The sequence below is a fragment of the Pelodiscus sinensis genome, chromosome 2 (genome assembly GCF_052426305.1).
Source record: "Pelodiscus sinensis isolate ZL-2025 chromosome 2, ASM5242630v1, whole genome shotgun sequence".
NCBI lineage: Eukaryota > Metazoa > Chordata > Testudines > Trionychidae > Pelodiscus > Pelodiscus sinensis.
In genome coordinates, this window is record NC_143053.1 from 57068624 (window position 1) to 57090121 (window position 21498).

The window sequence follows — 21498 nt, forward strand, 5'->3', positions numbered from 1 at the left end:
TGAGTATAATAAATATCTCTGCAGGTTCATGTGACTTCATTGGGAAAATCATCTCTATTACTGATAGTCAGTTCCCTCTTGATTATCTGCTAATGGTGTGAAGGAGGAATTGAACTTTTGATGAATACTGCAGAAGGATCACAAAGCAGTGTGTACTCCAGATGAGAGAGGTTAACTACTTCCTTGGCCAAAGCTGCGTACATCAATTTGAGATGCCTCTCAAATCAGGACATTGAGATGATGCATAATGTGGAAGAATGGACCTCTCATGCTGAGACATCTGAGCTCTGGGAAGAGGAAAATCTTAGTCAAAATGTGGAAGGTAGCTGCATCTGTGTTTTCATTCCTTTCCTCCCTTAACTCTATGATGGACTCATTTTCTTGAGATCCAGTTTTATAACTTTGGCTATATACATATGAGATTTCCTGTGACAGAGGATATATCACATTATCCTGGAGATTGCTTCTCTCAATCCAAAGAAGCTGCTCTGTCAGAAAAAAAAAAGGAATTGATTGAGGTGGGAAAATTCGATTAAATTAAAAAAAAAACGCTAATAGGAATTGGGTTTGATATTCATACAGCTTCTTTATATTTATTTTTACAGATTTATGTTGTCTTACATTCTCAATGTGGTGTGCAAAGAAAACTTGTTTCTGTAGTTTGAAGACCAGCAGAATCTAAAGGGAGAGAGCTACTGACGAAGTGAAAAAGTAAAGAATAATAGTGTGTGATTTCCTCTTCTTCTTACGCTTCTGGGTGATTTCTAGAAAGGGAGGCTACACATTGAAAACAAAATAAGATGCATTGTTGTTGACACTTCCAAGTCACAGTCACCGTTTATTCTATAACAGAAGCTAAGTTTTTGTTATGTTTTATTAAACACAAAAGTGAATTTAAATATAATTTGTATCTTGGTTCTTATTTATATATATGAATATACTGAATATTTAAAGACATTAAACATTTGCATTTTTCATGCTAATCTTTCATTGTTTGGCTCATTGATCAAAATACACAGGAGAATTACAGTTGACACATTGAATGGGTGTAACTTGATTAACTTGAATATTCAGATGTTGGGGAGAACCTGATCCCTGCCTTAACCACTAAGCATTAATTGGCTGCAGTGGAGGGAAGAATGGCCTCACAACCAAGGAATGAGGACTTGCTCCTTTAGCTAAATTCCTAATAGCTCATTGCTGAATATCACCACCTTTCCCTGGAAAGGGTAACACAGCTACTCTTCACTGGGCACTGGCTGCAAGTTGCAATCGTATTTGTTTTAATTATTGCCACCATCTCTTTACTTTTTAAAAAAAATATGCCCTGCCTTATCTTTATTATATACCACGATGTTCCACGATGCTACAAGTAAGGTGGAAAAAAACCCACTGGATACCTTGTCAGTTTTTCCCCAAGGAAAAAAATTATCGATCTCTAAAAGATTAGAGACAGAGTAAATCTGGAATCTCAGCTCTGACAACTACACTGCCTTTTGGATATCATGGATGGACATGTTGCTTTCAGCAACAAAACTCCTGCAGCTTACTCAGGGATGGTTAAATGCACATGGCAGCAAGGTTCGCTGGAAATAGTCTAATTTTTTTCTCCCTCTCCTGAATTGGCCAATGTGCACATTTAGGAGGTAGAACTATGCTTCACTCTCCCCAGTGAATGTATGAACACCACATAAATTCTGTGTGTGGAGAAAGAACGAGGATGAGCGCTCACCATCATTTTGGAAGTCCGGGTAGTATAAAATAAGCTCAGCTTTCATTTTATTAAAAGTAAGTTTCTTGTCTTTTCCTTTGTGAAATAGCCTTGATAATACAGACCAATATCTAGGATTTTCTGAGACATACATGTTACAAGGAAGGGCAGAAAAGGAGGGAGGAGTTGCACTGTATGTATGAGAGGAAAATGATTGCTCATGGCTCCAGCATAAAATGAAAGAAAACCCTGTTGAGGGTCTTTGGGTTAAGTTTAGAGGCAGGAACAACAGAAGTGATGTCATGATCTGTATCTGCTATAGATCACCAGATAAGGTGGATGAGGTAGATGAGGCTTTCTTCAGATAATTAACAGAAGCTTACAGATCACAGGCCCTGGTTTTCATGGGAATTTTAATCACCCTGACATCTGTTGGGAGACCAGATCTGTAGTACACAGACAATTCAGGAAGTTTTTGGAGAATGTTGGGGACAACTTTTTTGGTACAAGTGCTGAAGGAATCAACCAGGAGCCACTTGCTGCTTGACCTGCTGCTCACAAACAGGGAGAAATTAGTAGCTGAAGTAGATGTGGGTGGCAACCTGGGAAGCAGTGATCATGAGATGGTTGATTTCAGGATCCTGCCCAAAGGAAGAAAGAAGAGCAGCAAAATACAGACCCTGGACTTCAGAAAAGCAGACTTTGACTCCCTCAGGGAACTGATGGGCAGGATTACCTGGGATGCTAACACAAAGGGTAAAGGAATCCAGAACTGGCAGTATTTTAAAGAAGCCTTATAGAAGGTGCAAGAACAAACCATCCTGATCCACAATAAGAAAAGCAAATATGGCAGGAGACCAGTTTGGCTTAACAGTAAAATCCTTGGCAAGCTTAAACACAAAAAGGAAGCTTACATGAAGTGGAAACTTGGACAGATGACTAGAGAGGAGTATAAATTTATTGCTTGAGCATGCAGGGGTGTAATCAGAAAGACCAAAATGCAATTGCTGCTAGCAAGGGATGTGAAGGGAAACAAGAAAGGTTTCTACAGGCTTGTTTGCAAAAAGAGGGTGGTCAGAGGTATCCTAGTGACAAATGATGTGGGAAAAGCTGAAGTACTCAATGCTTTTTTTTCCCCCCTCTGTCTTCACAGACAAGGTCAGCTCCCAGGCTACTGCTGTAGGTGACACAGTATGAAAAGGAGGCAGCCAGCCCATGGTGGAGAAAGAACAGGTTAAGAACTGCTTAGAGAAGTTGAATATATACAAATCCATGAGGCTGGATCTAATGCATCCACGGGTCTGAGGGAGTTGGCTTATGTGATTGCAATGCCATTGGCCATTATCTTTGAAAAACTCATGATGATTGGGAGAGGTCCCGAACGATTAGAAAAAGGCAAATGAAGTGCCCGTCTTTTTAAAAAGGGAAGAAGGGACAATCCAGGGAACTACGGACTGGTCAGCCTCACCTCAGTCCCTGGAAAAATCATGGAGGGGATTCTTAAGAAATCTATTTTGAAGTACTTCGAAAAGAGGATTCAACAAGGGCAAGTCATGCCTGACCAACCTGATTGCCTTTTATGACAAGGTACCTGGCTCTGTGGACATGGGGATAGTGGTGGATGTGACATACCTTGACTTTAGCAAAGCTTTTGATATAGTCTCCTACAATATTCTTGCCAGCAAGTTAAGGAAGTATGGATTGGATAAATGGACTGTAAGGTGGATAGAAAGCTGACTAGATTGTCAGGCTCAACGGGTATTGATCAGCGGCTCAATGTCTGGCTGGTGGTTGGTTTCAAGTGGATTGTCCCAAGGATTGGTTCTAGGACTAGTTTTGTTCAACATCTTTATTAATGACCTGGATGAGTGGATGGATTGCCCCCTCATCAAGTTCACAGATGACACTAAGCTAAGGGGAGAGGTAGATACGTTGGAGGGTAGGAAAAGGGTCCAAAGTGACCTAAAGGTTCAACAAGGACAAATGCAGAGTCCTGAACATGGGACAGAACAGCCCAAACACTGTTATAGGCTGGTGACCAACTGGCTAAGCAGCAGTTTGGCAGAAAAGGACCTGGGTATTACAGTGGATGAGAAGCTGGATATGAGTCAACGGTGTGCCCTTGTAGCCAGGAAGGCCAATAGCATATTAGGGTGCATTAGGAGGAGCATTTCCAACACATCTAGAGAAGTGATTATTTCCCTTTATTTGGCACTTGTGAAGCCACATCTGGAGTAATCCAGGAATACTATTTGTTTTTTTTGACTGGCCTAAAGATGGTGATAATTTTTGGGGGTTGTCTCTATGATTCATCATTAGACTATCACAGTGCATATTGGAGAAGGTTACATTTTAAATGATTCAGAAAAACAATGTAGTCTACTTCATTCTAAGCAGCCTCATGTCTCATCATGAGCAAATGACATCAAATTGACTGGGAGGGATTTCAGGTATTTTTTTCTTGTATAGCGACCTTAATAGCTTTTATTCTGTCACTTTGAAAAACCATCTTTCTGCTCTAGATAGAGGTTGCTTGCTATAAAAGATGGAATTTTTGGCAGGGCATAAGTCCTGGGGGATTTCTCAACTTTGGAATTCACTACATCCACACCCCAGGTCAAAAATAGGCTGGATCTGACCTTCAGGGCACACAGCAATACCCATCTCTTTATCCAGGCTTTTAAGAAGGAAAGGCAGATACAGTTGGGAGTGGTGAGATATTTTTTGCCTTTGAACTATCTGGTTGGTTATTTCTTATTTTGGTTTTAGGGAAGTTGTTGGTTTTGTCTTCATGTAACTGTACTTCTAATTATGTCAGGAGCACCCAAGATAGCCTTTTTTAGCTTATATATCTAAATAAATAAGTAAATTGACATAGGAATTGGTAGAAGTATCTTTGAACTAAGACAACAGCAGCACTTGGAGTTTTATAATGTGATTAAGTTGAAACTCGTGCCTTTGTGGATGAAATGCTATAGGAGTATCCTGAAGCAGCTCTATGTAAAAGTGAGCATGGTGTCTCCTGCACATTTATAGATTGCAGAACAGGGAGATGCAAAGACTGCATACTTAGAATAGTACAGTTACTTTAAATGGTGAAAAACAAGATACAAATTTTCAAATTAGAATGTGAGATGTAGCCATGTGACTCTGATTAACATTAATAGGAACTGCTTAGCTCAGTCTCTATACACCGCTTTGAAAATTTTCCCTAGGTGTTTCCCTATGAATATTTATGCAATCAGAAACAAAATGCACAATGAAGCAAAATCCCATGTGAATACAAGTAAGTGATCAAATAGCTTAGACGTTTTTAGATAGTGACATGCAAAAGCAAAAAATGAGTTGACTGGAAAACGCAGATACTTAAATACAAAAGCCCCATACAATACCCCGTATTTAAAAAATATTAAAAAAGAAAAATATTTTTTATTTAGACTCTGAGTCACCTGTACTTGTCAACACTTGTAAAAATGCAAGAATTAATAGTTAAGGGTATGTAATGAATGACAGATGACTGTCTCAAACAAGAGGGTCAGATCTCCCAGCATAAGAAGACTGCTTTGCACTGTGCTGGCCGTACATATCAGTCCCAAACCTGGCTTAACTTGCTTTCAAGCTACTCCATCTGGGGACTGGATCTATGATCACATTAGGCTTAGATCCCACACCTACAGTGTTCTGCAATGCTGTTGTACATTAAAAAGTTAAGGATGGTAATGGTTAATCAAATCATGAATGGTGTTAACTTCATTAGTCCCCAACCTTAAATTCAGTGTCATAAACCCTAAAGCAAATGACTGAAATCTGATAGTCTGTTCACCTGGGGAAAGGAGGGGCGGGGGAGATGCAAGATGAAGCCATAATATACATCTGAAAAATACTCAGAATCTTTTGGCATCTTCTTCCTGCTCATCATGATAGGACTTGAGGGAAAGAAACCCCCAAAATGAATTTCCACTCTCAAGAGCATTATATCGTCTTCTTGGCCATCCTAAATATGGCTATAAAAGGATTTAGCAGCTGGCAGACAGAACAGTGACCTCCAGGGAGTATAAGAAGGCTCTCTAGAAGCAATAGTACCTTAAAACTTTTATAGTAAACTAGCCACCCTCTACTTGCTCCCACATGGTATGTCTACACTGCATGACTATTTTGGGATACCTCCAGTATCCCAAAATAGCTACCCCGCATCTTAACAAGCCACCCGTTATTTTGAAATATTTTTCGAAATAACAGGCACGCTATTTCAGCATCCCTGTAACCCTTGCTCCTCGAGGTTAAGGGATGGCTCGAAATAGCACGTTATTTCGAAATTTGATGCTGTGTAGACGTGCCAAATTTCAAAATAAGCTATTTCAAAATAGAATCAAAATAAGATACATCATTTGTGTAGTTCAAATTGTGTATCATATTTTGAGTTTAGGGTGCTGTGTAGATGCATCCATATAGTGCTAAACAAATCGTTGTCTAAATAGATCATGCACCCAGAAATCTGGTTAGATGCATTAATACTCTCCCCTCAAAATAGTATCCCAGGATTGCAGTCCACATGAGCAAAGCTACTTTCATCCCCTGCTAAACTGCGACCAAGGTAATACCAGAGTAATTTTAGGAGGAATGTAACAGCCCAACCCTGGGGCAAGAAAATGCAGCCAGAAGCTGCATGAGGCTCCTGGGGCATGTATGCCTGCATGTCTGTAGTACAGTGCACAGGCCCAAAAGAGACCTATTAAACTCTCTGGTCACTCTCCGCACCTCAGTTCTCCACTCCCTAAACTAGTGGTTGCAGCCCCAGGAGGTCTATGCAGGATTTCCCTTCACCAGCCCACAACCCTCCCTCTCACTGATCACAGATGCATCAGAGATGGTTTGGGGAGCTTACCTGGGTGACTTCAGTACTCAGGAGTTATGGTATCAGGCAGAACTCTCCCTGCACATCAATTCAGGGTAGTTCATCTCACCTGCCAGACCTTCCTTCACCATTTACAGGACCAGTGCATTGCCATGCTGACAGACCCCACAGCTGTGATGTACTATATAAACCAACAGGGTGGTACTTGCTTCTCTCCCCCCTGTCTCAGATCCCTCCATCTATGAGACTTTTGCATCCAGCATCATATCCACCTGCAAGCCTCAAATTTACCGGGAGGCCCAGAACACCTTGGCCAATTACCTCAGCCACTCCTTCCACACCCGTACGTGGTCCCTCAGAACCCCCCTCCCCCCATGGATTTCTGAATCAGTACAAAACTCTGAATCAAGGTCTGTAAGGGTATGTCTACACTGTCGCTAGGCCAGGGCCTCCAGTCTTAGTAGCCAAATACACACTAGCAGGGCTTGAACTGGCATGTTAAAAATAGCATTGGGTATGTTGTGGCCGTGGCAGCTCAGGCTCTCAAGCCAAGGGGGTAGGATGGGCTAGAACAGGGGTAGGCAAAGTACAGCCCGCGGGTCATATCTAGCCCACCAAGCCTCCAGATCCAGCCTCCGGTAGCCTTAGCTCAGCTTTCTGCTTGCTCCACCCTCACACGCAGCTCTGAGCAGCTCTCTGAATCCTGCAAGCCTGGCGGGAGGGAAGCAGAGGACAGGCAGCATGTGAAGTACCTCCTCCTTATCTCTGGGCTCATGGCAACAAAGCAACATACATGGCTCCCTGCTGGGCAAGGCTGCTCACCAGGAACCGTCCAGGTGAGCACCTCCCAGGCAGAGTCTGCCCAACACCCTACGCCCCTACCCCAACCCTCTGCCCTCCCTCTTGCATTCTTATCCAATGGAACCCAAACCCTCTGCAACCCTGCCCCTATGCCCATACTCCCGCCCAGACCCTGCACCCCCACCTCTAGGTCAGAATCCTCTACTGCACCCTCTCCTACAGCTCTTCTGACCCAGGTCACAACCCCCTTCTTCACTCAAACTCTCTCCCAGATCCCACATACCCTTCTGTTCCCCAATCCCTTACCCCAAGCTCCCTTCTGTACCCAACCTCCATCCCAGAACCTGCACCTCCTCTATTAATATCATGGAAGAGTGTGGCCCTTGACCACTTTCCAAATTCTTGGAGTAGCCCCCATCAAAAATTATTGCCCACCCTTGGGCTAGAGAACCCAAGCTGTTATTTTTCATGCACTAGCATGAATCTGTCAGCCTGCGCTGGTCGACTGACTCCAGGTGCAATGTAGACATCCTCTAGAGCAGCAAGTCATTTTCTCTTAGTGAATTAATAGTTCATGTTTTTACTGTGTATTAACCTTTGGCTATTTTTGAATTTGCTGCTGTGCTTTTCAGGTAATTTTATAGTACGTGTCACCAGTTCAGATGTGAAGAAACCAGTATATTGGCAGGCAGTAGTAAGTCCAAATGTCATGCAGAGATCCTGCAATCTGATACATGCCGGTGGACTGCTCTGCCTGTACACACTCTCATTGAAGTCAATGGAGCTCTGCACAGGTGCCATGGTCCACCCGTGTGGGTCAGGTTGCAGGTTTGGGGCCTAGACTCAGGCAGCTTCTGAACTGCTATAAAAATTCACAGCATTGTCCAACAAAAGTGTCTGAAATGCCTATAATATTTGCACAACTGAAACACTGTGCTGTGCATATGTGTTTCAGCTGTTAAAGGGGAAAGGGGAAAAAAAGATTCTACCAAAGGAGGGTCAAGCACCAATTGGTCTTATTTCAGGTCAGTATCTAAGAGCTCTATTAATTATGTGATCAGTTTTGGTACTTTGTAGGTAAACACGTTTGTAGTGTTCTCTTAATTAATCTGAAAAGTTTTAAATAACCCTCCCTCTCCCCCACCCCCCCACAGATGTACAGCAGGGGTGGGGTAGGAGGGATCCTGTTACTGTTACTAATGATACTGTAGCACCTAGAGAGCACAGAGCCCAATCTGTTAGGCTTCAGACACAAATAAAAAGATGGTCCTTGTTCATATTTCTGATTTTTCCTCCTGTCTTCTTGACTGTTATTTGCATGTACTAAATAGTTCCTGAACCTCTTGTTATGCATAAGAAACCTCATCAGATGTCTGTTTTGTCTTTCCCCACCCAGCAAGAGAAATATTTCATCACTAGTTGAGAAAAGGAGGAAAAATTAGGCCAAAACTAATTGGAGCTCTATGTACAGCTAGCAGGGGAGTCATGATAGCCATACCAAGAGTATTCTCTCACAGGCTGACATCTCTGTTGTTTGCCCAATGACAAATGAGAGAATTACTTGAATCACAGTCAGTCTGTATCAGTACAATTACAGCTTTGGTTAGAGATGTAAAAATATATCTTTTTTTATCATTGTTTTTGCTTATCCTTCTTGTTATTCCAAAAACTATTGAAGGGAAAATATGTCAAAGTGTCAAATATGCCATAACTTCCCTCCACTGAATTGCACTTGACATTATCTAAATGTGGTTTTGCCACTTCTAAAGAATATTGGAAAATGTAAAAGTGAGGTGTGCTCACTGTGGGTGCGTCTACACAGCACACTAAACTCAAAATAAACTAGGCAAATATAACTTAGATAGGGCCACGATAAGGTGGGTGCATAATTGGCTGGATAACCGTAGTCAGAGAGTTGTTGTTAACGGTGCTAAATCCTGCTGGAAAGGGATAACAAGTGGAGTTCCGCAAGGGTCTGTTTTGGGACCCGTACTGTTCAATATCTTCATCAACGATGTAGATATTGGGATAGAGAGTACGTTTATTAAGTTTGCAGATGATACCAAACTGGGTGGGGTTGCAACTTCTTTGGAGGATAGGGACATAATTCAAAATGACCTTAGCAAGTTAGAGAAATGGTCAGAGGTAAACAGGATGAGGTTTAATAAAGAGAAATGCAAAGTGCTCCACTTAGGAAGGAACAATCAGTTCCATACATACAAGATGGGAAGCGACTGTCTAGGAAGGAGCATGGCGGAAAGGGATCTAGGGGTCATAGTGGACAACAAGTTGAATATGAGTCAACAGTGTGATGCTGTTGCAAAAAAAGCAAATATGATTCTAGGTTGTATCAACAGGTGTGTTGTAAGCAAAACTCATGAAGTCATTCTGCCGCTCTACTCTGCACTAGTTAGGCCTCAGCTGGAGTACTGTGTCCAGTTCTGGGCGCCACATTTCAAGAAAGATGTGGAGAAATTGGAAAGGGTACAGAGAAGAGCGACAAGAATGATTAAAGGTTTAGAGAACATGACCTATGAAGCCAGGCTTCATGAACTGGGCTTGTTTAGTTTGGAAAAAAGAAGATTAAAGGGGGACATGATAGCGGTTTTCAAATATCTAAAAGGATGTCACAAGGAGGAAGGAGAAAATGTGTTCCTCTTGGTTTCTGAGGACAGGACAAGGAGTAATGAGCTTAAAGTGCAGCAGGGGAGGTTTAGATTGGACATTAGGAAAAAATTCCTAACTGTCAGGGTGGTCAAATATTGAAATAAATTGCCAAGGGAGGTGGTAGAATCTCCCTCTCTGGAGATATTTAAGAACAGGTTAGATAGACATCTGTCAGGGATGGTGTAGACGGAGCTTGGTCCTGCCTTGAGGGCGGGGAGCTGGACTCGATGACCTCTCGAGGTCTCTTCCAGTCCTATTATTCTATGATTCTAAAATAAGATACACAATTTGTGCTATACAAATTGTGTATCTTATTTCAATCTTATTTTGAAATAGCTTATTTAGAAATTTGGTGCATCTACACAGCACCAAAATTTCAAAATAACATCCCTTAACCCTCATGGAAGAGTTACAGGGATGCTGGAATAGCGGGCATGTTTCAAAGACGCAGGATAGCTACTTTGGGATACCTCCGGTATCTTGAAATAGGCCTGCTGTCTAGATGTACCCTGAATGAAAAACATTAGACATTAGACATAAACTTTCTTTATCGACTACATTTAAAAAAAATATAGATGCAAGTATCTTAAAATAGTTATGAATAAAAGGACAATAATCTGGGTCCATAAAGCCTGCCTATTAATGTTGTATAAAAATTCTTGTTCCAGTATGTATCCTGTATTCAAATAAAGCTATCAAATTATAGCATTTTAAAATCAAAATACTGTTTAATAGTTAAAATTTAGCAATGGAATTTTATTCTCTTTTCTCAGCCTGGTTGCATACTTATGCTTCAGATTCTTTGTATTTATTGAAACATTGTGTTTATATTCAGATTTCTTGCTTTCCCTGACCATGTTGGCCAACTGTAACAAATTTTCTATTGTTAAATATTCTGTAAACAATGCATTTCTGGTGGTCACTTTTATATGCTCAGAAGGCAGATCCTCAGAAAATGTAAGCTAGCATAATTCTATTGACTTCAGTGGAAATATAACAGTTTACATCAGTTAAAGTCAGGTCCTGCTTACCTTTTTTGTATTATATCCATGAATCTCTGAAATAATAACTTTGAGGTAGCGTTGGCCTATCTAATTCATTTTCTAACATAAGAATTTTTACACACAGACATTTACAAGATAACCTTAAGACAAACTTTCAAAAGGGAGGCTTAACTTCTGAGGGTGAATTTCAGAAGTAAATCTGAGTATTTGGGGCTCTGACTACTTGATCATGAGAACAAATTAGATAATTGAAAGGGCAAGTACTCAGAGTAGTGCCACCGAAAAAAAGAAACTGAATCTTGGCGTTTGTGTGAATTTAGCCATATATACATATAGTTCCATTCATAAGTCTTTACTCGGGCCTGTCTTCCCTGGAAATCAGTTGCAGTTTGGCCTGAGAAAGGAACTACAAAGAGCCCGCTATTATATTTGCTCTACTACTCCTAACTTTGAAAGGGTCATGGTATCTTATGTTGATGGCAGTGGTGCTAGCACAATTTTTAGGTGCGGTGCTGAGTTACACTCCCTCTACACCTGTTTATGCCCCTCCAATGGTTGACAACTCTCCCAGCCAGGTTTGGCAGGATGCTATTCAGAGCAGTCGTGTCCCATGTGTCAAGTCCGGGAGAGTTGGCAACCTTAGCCCCTTGCCATCCCAGGGTGGAGCCACAGCTGAGAGCAGTTGCTGAGCCCTGGGCCAAGGCCAGAACCAGAACCCTGGGCTGGCAATGGAACCTCAGATGGCAGTGGAGCCTCTAGAGCCAATGGCCTGGATTTGGGACCAACAGAGCTGGTGGGCTGAGAAGCCCTCGGGCAATGGGACCCTGAAGGCCAGCAGAGCCTACGAGGCCTTCAGCAGCAGGAATTTAGGGGGAGAGGTGAAGCCAATTGGGCTGGAGGTTGACAGTAGGGCTGACTCCTGGGTGCAGGGAAGCTGGGTGCAAAACACCTATACTCCTACTTCTCAGGCCTGTGCTCATGGAATGGCTTGTTTCATGGAACAAAAGTATAGGATTTCTTGCTCTATAACTGAATTGATCACAGTGACTCAGGATTTAGACATCTCTTAAGGGAGCTCTGTTTTCAGGCAGGAAGTGTAAGTCGAAACACATCAATAATATGCTTAATTATTTTTTTTAAATTATTAGCACCCTGAAAATATGCAAGGACTAAAAAGAGTTTAGGCTTTGTTTACATTTTGGCTGCAAGAGGTGCCTCTTATAAGTATTAAGATAAACAAACTGAAGCTGTTGTTTTCATTAGCATGTAACACAGAGTCCAGTTTCCTTACCTCACATAACACTAAAGTAAAATTCAGTGGCAGAAAGCAACTTGATCTCCTGCAAGTATGAGTCTAGGTAAACTACAGTACAGAAAAAAAAAAATCCAGATTGTATACCTATTGACATTGCTTAATAAAAACAGCTAGAATACTGGTGCTTCTGGGTGTGTTTCCAATAGCAATGTGATTACAGTGCTATGTGGATTAAGTTACAAGCCTTTGAATTCTGACCTTCAGTCTAAAACAGCTTTAGAGGTTACTCTTTTTCCGATTTCTGAGATTGCAGCGAAAAAAGAGTTAGTGCTGCTGGAAGGAAGCAGGAGGTGGGGGAGGGGACTTTGAAGCCATATGAAAGGTTTTGCTCTGCAGTTCCTTTGTAAAAACAAATATAGCAGCCTGATTCAAGTGATTATACAAAGTTCCAAAAGCTAGTATTCAGCACTTGGGATTTCTGTAACCATTATTACAACTGAGACCCAATGGGAGAAAGATTGGACCCTTTGCAAACAAATGACTGTGCATGATGTAAGTGCTAGTAAAAATCAGCCCAAATCACTAGAATTGATAGTAATTAAACAGTGCAGTGGGGGAAATAATTGATGGAAATGCAAAAATAGCTGTCCATGTAATGGCTCTTCTAACTGAAACTTGCACTTTTTTCTTTTCATTACAAGGCCCAAAGCATGGAATATTTATGAACTTCGCTTTTAGAAGACACTTCACCATTCCTGAACGTTGTAAGAAAAATACTTGTGGCTGATTAAATATTTCAAGATTGAGGACACACACATTTGCTATATTCAACTAACCTAAGGTTTGTGATTTAGAAAGTTATAAGCAAACTTGCAGTGTTTGTTTATGAATAATTTTAAGTCTTTTCTTTTGTAAATCAGAATTGAGCTTGGGCATTTAATTCCCACCATTCTTTTTAGATTTTCCATTTTTTAAATTAAGCAGCCAAGTCACTTTTATTAGTTTTAGTCATGCCTGCCATTGGTCAAATAATCATGCCATTACCAATACAAATAACAAGATATAGTAATTAGCCACTACTCCATCTACTGTTGAACACTGAGTTCACCATGCTAGGAGGAAAAAAAATATGGCACAAAGTTAGGAAATAATAACAAAATGGGATTCACAATGCATAAACTCATAGTTTCTGTGGTTAGTTGACATGCATATTGTTCTTGCAGAATTTAAAAATTATGAGCTGGTTTGTAATTCAGAACTGAAAAACAAACAGTGATTTTCCAGCTCCTGTTACACCTTATGGGAAGTGCTCACAAAACTGGTTTTGTGCACGCTAGCGGAAAAATGATTAGAGAAAAAGACAATCCAGTGTTGCAGAGATGGATTATGGGATACAGTGTACTGGATTTATGTAGCTGGCAAAGTTATTGTTCTGAGCAAACTGGTAATTATATTGCTAATGCCATTTTCTACAAGGTATCAATAAATTAAAGATGGAGAGGTAGTTCTTGGAGAACTAACTAAAACTTACAAATTTGCAAAATACTGTTTTATATTCTTTACAGTGGCCAATTAATCATAATATGAGATAGTAGCTGATTAGTCTGTTCGATAAAATTCACTCTTTAAATTGCCTTTCATTTTTTTATGTACCTAAACATTGTTAGGAAATGTTGATTAGAATTTCTATTAACAATAGAGGTGGAAGTAAGTGGATGTGCCTGGGTTGGCTGAGCTGCATCAAAAGCCAGTAGGGTTGCACCAGGATAGTACTTGTATGAAATTTTAAGTTACTTTCACCTCTGATTAACAATAATAATAATCTACACAGTTCATCTTAATGTATTTGATGGCTGGCTTGTTATAGTGAATAAACAAATTAGCTATGACTCTTCTTAATAACCGGTGATTATATCACTGTTTTTGAAAATATTCTGAGGTTTTGTGTTGAAATAGCATAAATGAGGTAATGTATATTATTGAAATTAGTATTTTCTAAGGCTGCTAGCAGTTCCCAATTACCACTTTCCATTTAGGCCCCCATCCTACAAACACTTAAGCATGTGCATATCTTTGCTCAGGAGCAGTCCCATAGATTTCACTGTGACGTAGGGTTGCCAGGTGTCTGGTATTCTACCGGACAGTCTGGTATTTGCGCTTTTTGTTTGGTAAAAAAAATCAGAATACCGGACACGTGCAATGTCCGGTGTTCTCTGATTTTTCTGGTTGCGCACCGGACGGAAGCCTGGCGTGGGCAGGGGAGTGGCTGGAAGGCGGGGCCACGATCAGTGCTAGGAGCCTGTGATTGCGCAGAAGCCTGGCGGGGGTGGGGAGCGTGGCTGGGACTCCCACCAGGCTTCTGCGCAATCACAGGCTGGGACTCCCAGGCTGGGAGGCGGGACTGCAATTGGCGCTGGGAGCCTGGGAGTCGCAGCTGGGAGGCAGGGCCGTGATCGCTGCTCTAGAAGCATCAGAAGCAAGGGAGGTGGGGGAAGTGGCTGGGAGAGGCAGTACTTATTATCCTGCAGGCCTTTTTTTTTTTTTTTTTTTGGCTTGGCAAAAATTTTGAGCCCGTGTTGGGTTTTTTTTTTCCTTGACCAAAATACCGTGTGTCCGGTATTTTGGGGGGGGGGGGACCATCTGGCAATGCTATACTTCCATGCTTAAATGTTTGCTAGATTGAGGTGATAATATTAAAGGGAAAGATTCTCAAAAAGACCTACCGTATGCGATTTAGGAGCACAAGTCCCATACATTTTAAATTGATTTGTGCTTCTCAGTCACTTGGGCACTTCTGAAAATTCCACCTTAAAGGCATTGAACTTTGAAGGGCCTGCTTACCATTTAAATAATATTCAGAAATTCCATTAGCTAGATGGAATATTCTTAAAAGAAAGGATGTTGTTCTTAGTGGGTTTGTTATAGCATCCTGCTGGGAATCTCTGAATCAGGAGTAAGGTCTTGATCCTGCAGCTTAGGCTGGTGTCATGCATGTCATGGTAATGGCCTGCTGAGCTGTCAGGGAAGTGGTGCCATTGCTGACAAAAGCAATCACTTCAGAACATTCTGTGTATCGCAACTATAGTGGCTTCATACGAAAGCCAAAAACACGTTTCCATTGTAGAGACCACTGAGAGAGGAGAGTGATAGATTTGGGGCAATGTGAAGTAAGAAAAAGAACTGAAAATCTATCATAGTATCACAGGTATTTAAAATGTACTGTCATGTTTTTTTAAGAAAACAAAAGATAACCCCTAAACAAGTTGTTGTTTTTTTTGGTTTTCTGTTGGAATACTATATGTATCTATATTCCTCTATATTATAGTATTTATATATGTAATATATATTCTTATAGTGAAAACCTTCAAATATATATAATCATTGCATATCTAGAAGAGCAAATGATAGACATAATTTTCCATTATAAAGGTAAAAAAGAAAGCATGTCACACCTTTTTTTTTCATGTATTTTTAGATGAAAAATAATGAACTTTCAACCTATCAAATTAGATTCTAAATATAGACAGTATATATTTCTTTTGTGGAAAGTCTATAGATTCCTTGTCTTCATAGTGTTTTTACAATCTATAAGTGTCTCAAAGTCATAGAAATTAATGGATTATTTTAAAAAGTGGTATCTATCTTAATATAACCATTAGTATATATTTTTTACTAATAACTAGTCACCAGGTTTGCATGTTTAATGATTATGCATTATATCTTAATTCATCATTACACCTATTAGGTAGCTCTTGAAATAATATAATTCAATGTTAATAATTTATTAATCCAGACCTGTCCTTCCTAATCTTAGCGATATTTTTCGGAAGTTATTGTTTGAATGGATGACTTCTGCCACTGTTTTTCTTTGCTTGTAATCACCAAAGACTTTCTGTTTTGATTAGCTCAGTATCATGAAGCACTAAGAGCTCCCAGCAAACTTCTACTACAGCTAGGCCTGTATCTAGGCAACAGCTGTTATGTGTAAAATAAAACTTGGTTGGAGATGTAGGAAAGATATTGTCTATTTGAGGGGATTCAAATGTTATATTAATGTTGTTGTAATGAGTCTAAAATGAACTTAATTCAATAATAAAATAATCATAGAATGTATTCTTTTTATTGTTTTCAAACTAAAAAATGTACAGGTAGTCATCCTGTGCGTCAGTGTTTATGCAGTACTTTTTCCCGTGGAGACAAATACTGAAATACTTAATACTACTGTTCTGCATCATGATCTTCTGTCTTTATTTAGTCAAATTTTGTAATGAACCTGTCACCTCAGTATGTAAATACATAGAACACAGTAATTTGGGGGTAAGTCCAGTTTTACTTACATTATGAGGACTTGGGGAGCAAGGAGTTATTATGAGGACTTGGGGAGCAAGGAGTTATGTAATGCAAGACAGAGTGGTGGAACTATACTTGAGATTGTATCCTATAAAGAGCCCAGTCTTCAGTTTTTATACATCTTTGGATGGTGATTGGGTGTACAAGGAATGCAGCATAAGGACAAATTCAGACCTGGTGTAAATGTGCAACTTTAATGAAAGTCTGTTCCCTATTCAGCAATAGTATAAACAAATATATGATTTTCTGGTTGGGTGCAAGAGGTAAATAATCTAATCTATGCTGATTAAACTCTTGCATCATTGAATGCTCAAACCAAGGTTGTGGAACAAGGAACACAGTTAAGAGGGGGCTGTAATAAAGGAGATCCCTGCTTTGTATATGAGAAATGCATAATCTGGCCTTTTATAGCTAAATAGGATGAGATCATCAGCTAATATAAATCAGCATATTGTTACTAATGTCAGTGAAGCTATGCTGGTTTAAACCATCTGAGGATCTGGCCCATAGTATCATCTGTGTAATAAATTCATACTTTAAGCCCATACTATGAGAATTACATTGACTATACTGAAGTCCAGTCTTCAGACGTCAGTTAAAGAACTTTAAATCACAGTTTAATGTCTATATAAACAAAGAAAACCCTATTTTATCTAACAACCTCCTTTTTGTTTCTTTAATGTATATACAACTGTTGTATTTAAATAGCTCAATTACCATATTATTTTCTAGTGATGACTGCATGAATGCTATGGAATGTGTTAAAATAATTCAGAATATATTTTTCTTGTAGTGCTAAGGGTCCTTTGACTGACCATTTTATTCCTGACCATAGCATAGCCCATGTCAGCCACCACTGAATATGGCTGTGTGTGTGTAGTTTTTCAAATACAGATATAGGACACACTCCTGAAATTCTTATTCAGGCAAAGCATCTATTAAGGACTGATCCCTTAGACATACAAATACAAAATTAAACTACAGAAGATAGATCTGTTTAAGTAAGCAAAAGTTTCAAAATGGCAACATTTACTTCATATAACTCTGTATTTGATTTGATGTAAAATGAAATGTTTGTGTGACAATCTCTATTGCTGTGAGTCTTAAATATTACTTATGAATTTAAACTATTTTTGCCTTTACATAGCAACTTCTGGATTTTAAAATGTTTGTTTATATATTTATTTAAAAGGGGTATTGAGTAACATTTAAAATGTTAGATATTTCAGTTTTGAAATTTTTCCAAAATAACTCAGGCCTTCATTCTGCAAAAGTAAGTGTATAATTTTGCTCAAATAAGTAGATGGAACTCTTAAAGAGAGTAAAGTTGAGCATGTGTTTTCTAAGTCTTGGCAGGATTGGCTACGCTTTTCCCCCCAATGATGTAATTAACACTTACAAATGCCACACTAAAATTCAGACTAAGCACTTTTTGAAATGGGCTGAGATTCCACAGAACAATTGCTGTATGTTGCATTTATTCTCTTATTTTATTTTGCCTGACAGAATTGGTAATCTCCATGATAACATATTTGTATTTCTTTTGCAGCTTAATATAAACATCATAAAGAGTATTTTTAGCATGAGAAATGTTATGAGAGTATAAACAAGTAAACTAATTCGGTTTATGCTGGCTACATGGACAGGCCCAATAGAAATCAGCTTATTTTGACCTGAACTCCCATATATGGTATGTGACTATCCCGAGATTGCATTTCTGCATTAAACAAAATGCAACCGTAGGTGTGTTTGCAGCTTAAAGTTGTCTTGTAGCTTTGGCAAAACAGTTTGTTTTCCTAAGGTGCTTTCTCCAAAAACAAAAAACAAACAAAAAAAAATGTCACTTACTTGGATATGATAGCCAGAAGATTTTTCTGATCCAGAAGTACTGCTTTCATTAGTTAAATTAAGGTAAGGCTATGTTACCAATATAGTATAATGCAATACATTTTCTCAATGAAAAACATTTTAAATCTGTTTATTCCAGATACGGCTACATTTTATTTAGTACATTAGGACTAGCATAATCTCAAGTATTTCTATTACAAATAATCAGATTCAGATTATTTTTGCTGTGAAAGTATAGAAAATGAGAGTTTTTAGCTGAAATATACTTGATAAAAGAACAAAATCATCCAAGAAAACTTGTAAAAATTTGGTAACTACATTTTACATATTTAATGCTTTACACTTACTTTATGTATATTTTAATTGGCTGTTTCGAATGATCAATAAACAACAGTGCAATAATAATTTAAGACATCTGAAACATGTTTGTTAAATCTATATTTTACATTAGATCAGCTATTTAAATACTTGAAGATCTAAACTTTGTATATTTCAGTGTTAAATTAACTTCAGATCTTAAACATATATATACACATTTCCTCTAATTTAACTGGAAATGGCCATTATAGATTTTTTTAATGACAAAACATTAATACTGGTGAGTGAGCATTAATACTTTAAAATACAAGTCAAATAGCTTTTAATCTCAGTTCTGATTGTTTTGAGACATACAGGTATTTCACATGTATCTGCATGTTATGCACTGTTAGAAGGTTCCAGATACTGTGTTAAATAGCTTAAAATTGCAGTGGGAAGACTTCAATGTGAAAAGGGCTATACGGTATGAACAGACATTTTCTTTACCAGGTAATCTTTAAATTTTTACCCTTCGTTATCACACATCCATCAAAACTGAATGTTTGCACTTATATTTTTGTCTGATTAGAGATTCTGTGAATATCCAAGTTGTTTAGGTTCACTTATTGAAGTAATGTTTGTTTAATTCCAATTTTTCTATTTGTTGTGGCTTTTTCTTTAAACCTCGGGTAAAGAAAATTGACACTTTTAAACTGAGTTAAAAATTTAAAAATATATTACTGAACAAAAAGTGCTCCCTACTTTGTCTGCTGAGAAGCAGAAAAAAGATGTGGGAAAAAAAAAACCCTTGTGTAAGTGCCACCAGAAGATATGAATGGCTAGCTGGGGGAGAAAGAGACACAGCTTGTTGACAGAGCGCTTGGGCTGTGTTCTTCACCCACAGCTGTTTATTCAGATATCATAGGCTCCTTCATTTACATACTAAATTTTTCTATAGCAGCATGGTCGAGTCAGACAGCACAGGGCTCATTTCAACTGTTACATTTAAACCAATAAGGTTAGGACAAGAGAATAGCTGTGGTTTGCATTACAAAAACAAAACAAAAAGCCCTGAGGCTGCATGGGCAGACCTACAAGACTGAGCAAACAAATAGGAGGGATGAAGATTCTGCTGTTTCTTTGTCTAAGGCTCTCAGATATTATCTGCTGCTATTCAGTGGAGGGAACAGCACATTGCTCAAAGCTGTTACTACACAGAACAGTGGGAGCTGATGGTTCAGAGTTTGGTGCTAGACACAAACTCCCCAGTGCCACTTCCGACTCTAAGTCTTCCTGTGAAAGTCCACTTGGTGGTTTTTCTTTCTGGAGAACTTACCTCCCCCCGCCCCACGCTTTTTCAGGCAGAGCCTGCAGCAGCAATCACACAAGATTTTACTCTTAGCTCGGGTTTGCCCTCCAGAGACGCTTCACTTCTGTTCTCGTGTTCGAGTGAGAGCTACTAAAAACCAGGGCAGTCGGCAGCAAGGCTCAGCGCTATACTTTACACAGGAATAAAGCTATGTGAGGAATGGTGGTTTAAGACAGAAAACGTGAAGGGAGCACATTAAACTGGTGGATACAGCAGATCCAATCACTGTAAGTACAAACCGGCTGTTTTAAAAATTGCATGGACTGACAACAGCTGTCCTGAGATGCAAAGCAGGAAAAAAACACTAGGTCTTTTCTGTTGAAGCTTAAAAAACCCCTCATGAAATGCTGTAATTGCAAAGAGTGTGTACTTTTTCAGGTACTTAAGCAACTTTGTATGAGACCTCATCCATAAGTACTTTCTCTATTTTATTATTAGGTTAATATCCAATTATAAATCAATAATTAACAGTTATTTTTCTCCATGTTTCAGGCTTGGGATTGTAGGTTTCCCACAAAGTAGATAGTATATAGCTCTATTTATTGTATTCGGAGTTTTGTTTCTCCAGTTTGATTTCCTGTAATGGTTCATTGAAAATAAATAACAAAGTGTTGAGTTAGGGGAAAAAAGAGAGTGGGAGGAGGAGGGAGGGTATATCAAACCTTTAGACCTGAGTAGAAGAGGTGCAAGAGCGTGAGAAAAGTAGAAGAAATTTGGAGGAAGAATTCATGACAGATCTTGACAGTACTTTCTGAAGCAGGAAATCCTTTTGCTTCATATGTTTCATTTTTCCAAACGCCAGACAAAACATGCAGGTCCCCAAATGAAAACTTTTCAAGTCGATAGAATACACATCTACACAGCTAAAATATGTGACGTTTATGGACATTTTATGTGGCTCGTTTAGAACTAAGAACTTAGAATCAGGAAGTTAAAAGTCTTTTAAAGTATCATTAAATTTTATATCTTGTGTTTGAGCACTCAAGACACAAGATACTCACAAGTATGTATTTCTTATGGCGTTTTTGACAAACAACAATAAATGGATGACTGGCAGCTGTATTATACTGACTTTTTCTGTAAATGTAAAGGTGTCATTGGCTTTAAAATTATTCCTTAGATGCAGATATATTTCAATGAAGAGAGAAGCCAGAAAACAAAGAAAATTTAAGCACCAATAAAACTTTTAACTTTTTCATCCTGTTTGTCTTTTAAATAATTAATAATTGATGGAAAGGTTTGTTAAATACTGTTTTCTGTGTAGTCAGAATTCTTTTTGCCCCTGCCATACTTTCCAGAATAAGTATTATTTACACTTCTTTACTGATGTTGTTTGTCCAG

At 39.0% G+C, this 21498-nt stretch overlaps 1 protein-coding gene across 12 annotated transcripts in view; it reads left to right on the forward strand.

Moving 5' to 3' along the window:
- EYA1 (EYA transcriptional coactivator and phosphatase 1) overlaps positions 1-21498 on the forward strand; it is a 222870-nt gene that overhangs the window by 78098 nt on the left and 123274 nt on the right. For 2 of the 12 annotated variants that reach the window (XM_075920531.2, XM_014577730.4), the window contains one exon: positions 12995-13134. The gene's annotated coding sequence lies outside the window, so the exon portion shown is untranslated. Of the gene's footprint in view, positions 1-2945; positions 3299-12994; positions 13135-18379; positions 18555-19463; positions 20385-21498 lie in introns of those variants that run through there. The other 10 variants (XM_075920530.2, XM_006131513.5, XM_014577731.4 and 7 more) reach the window with 10 other exon arrangements.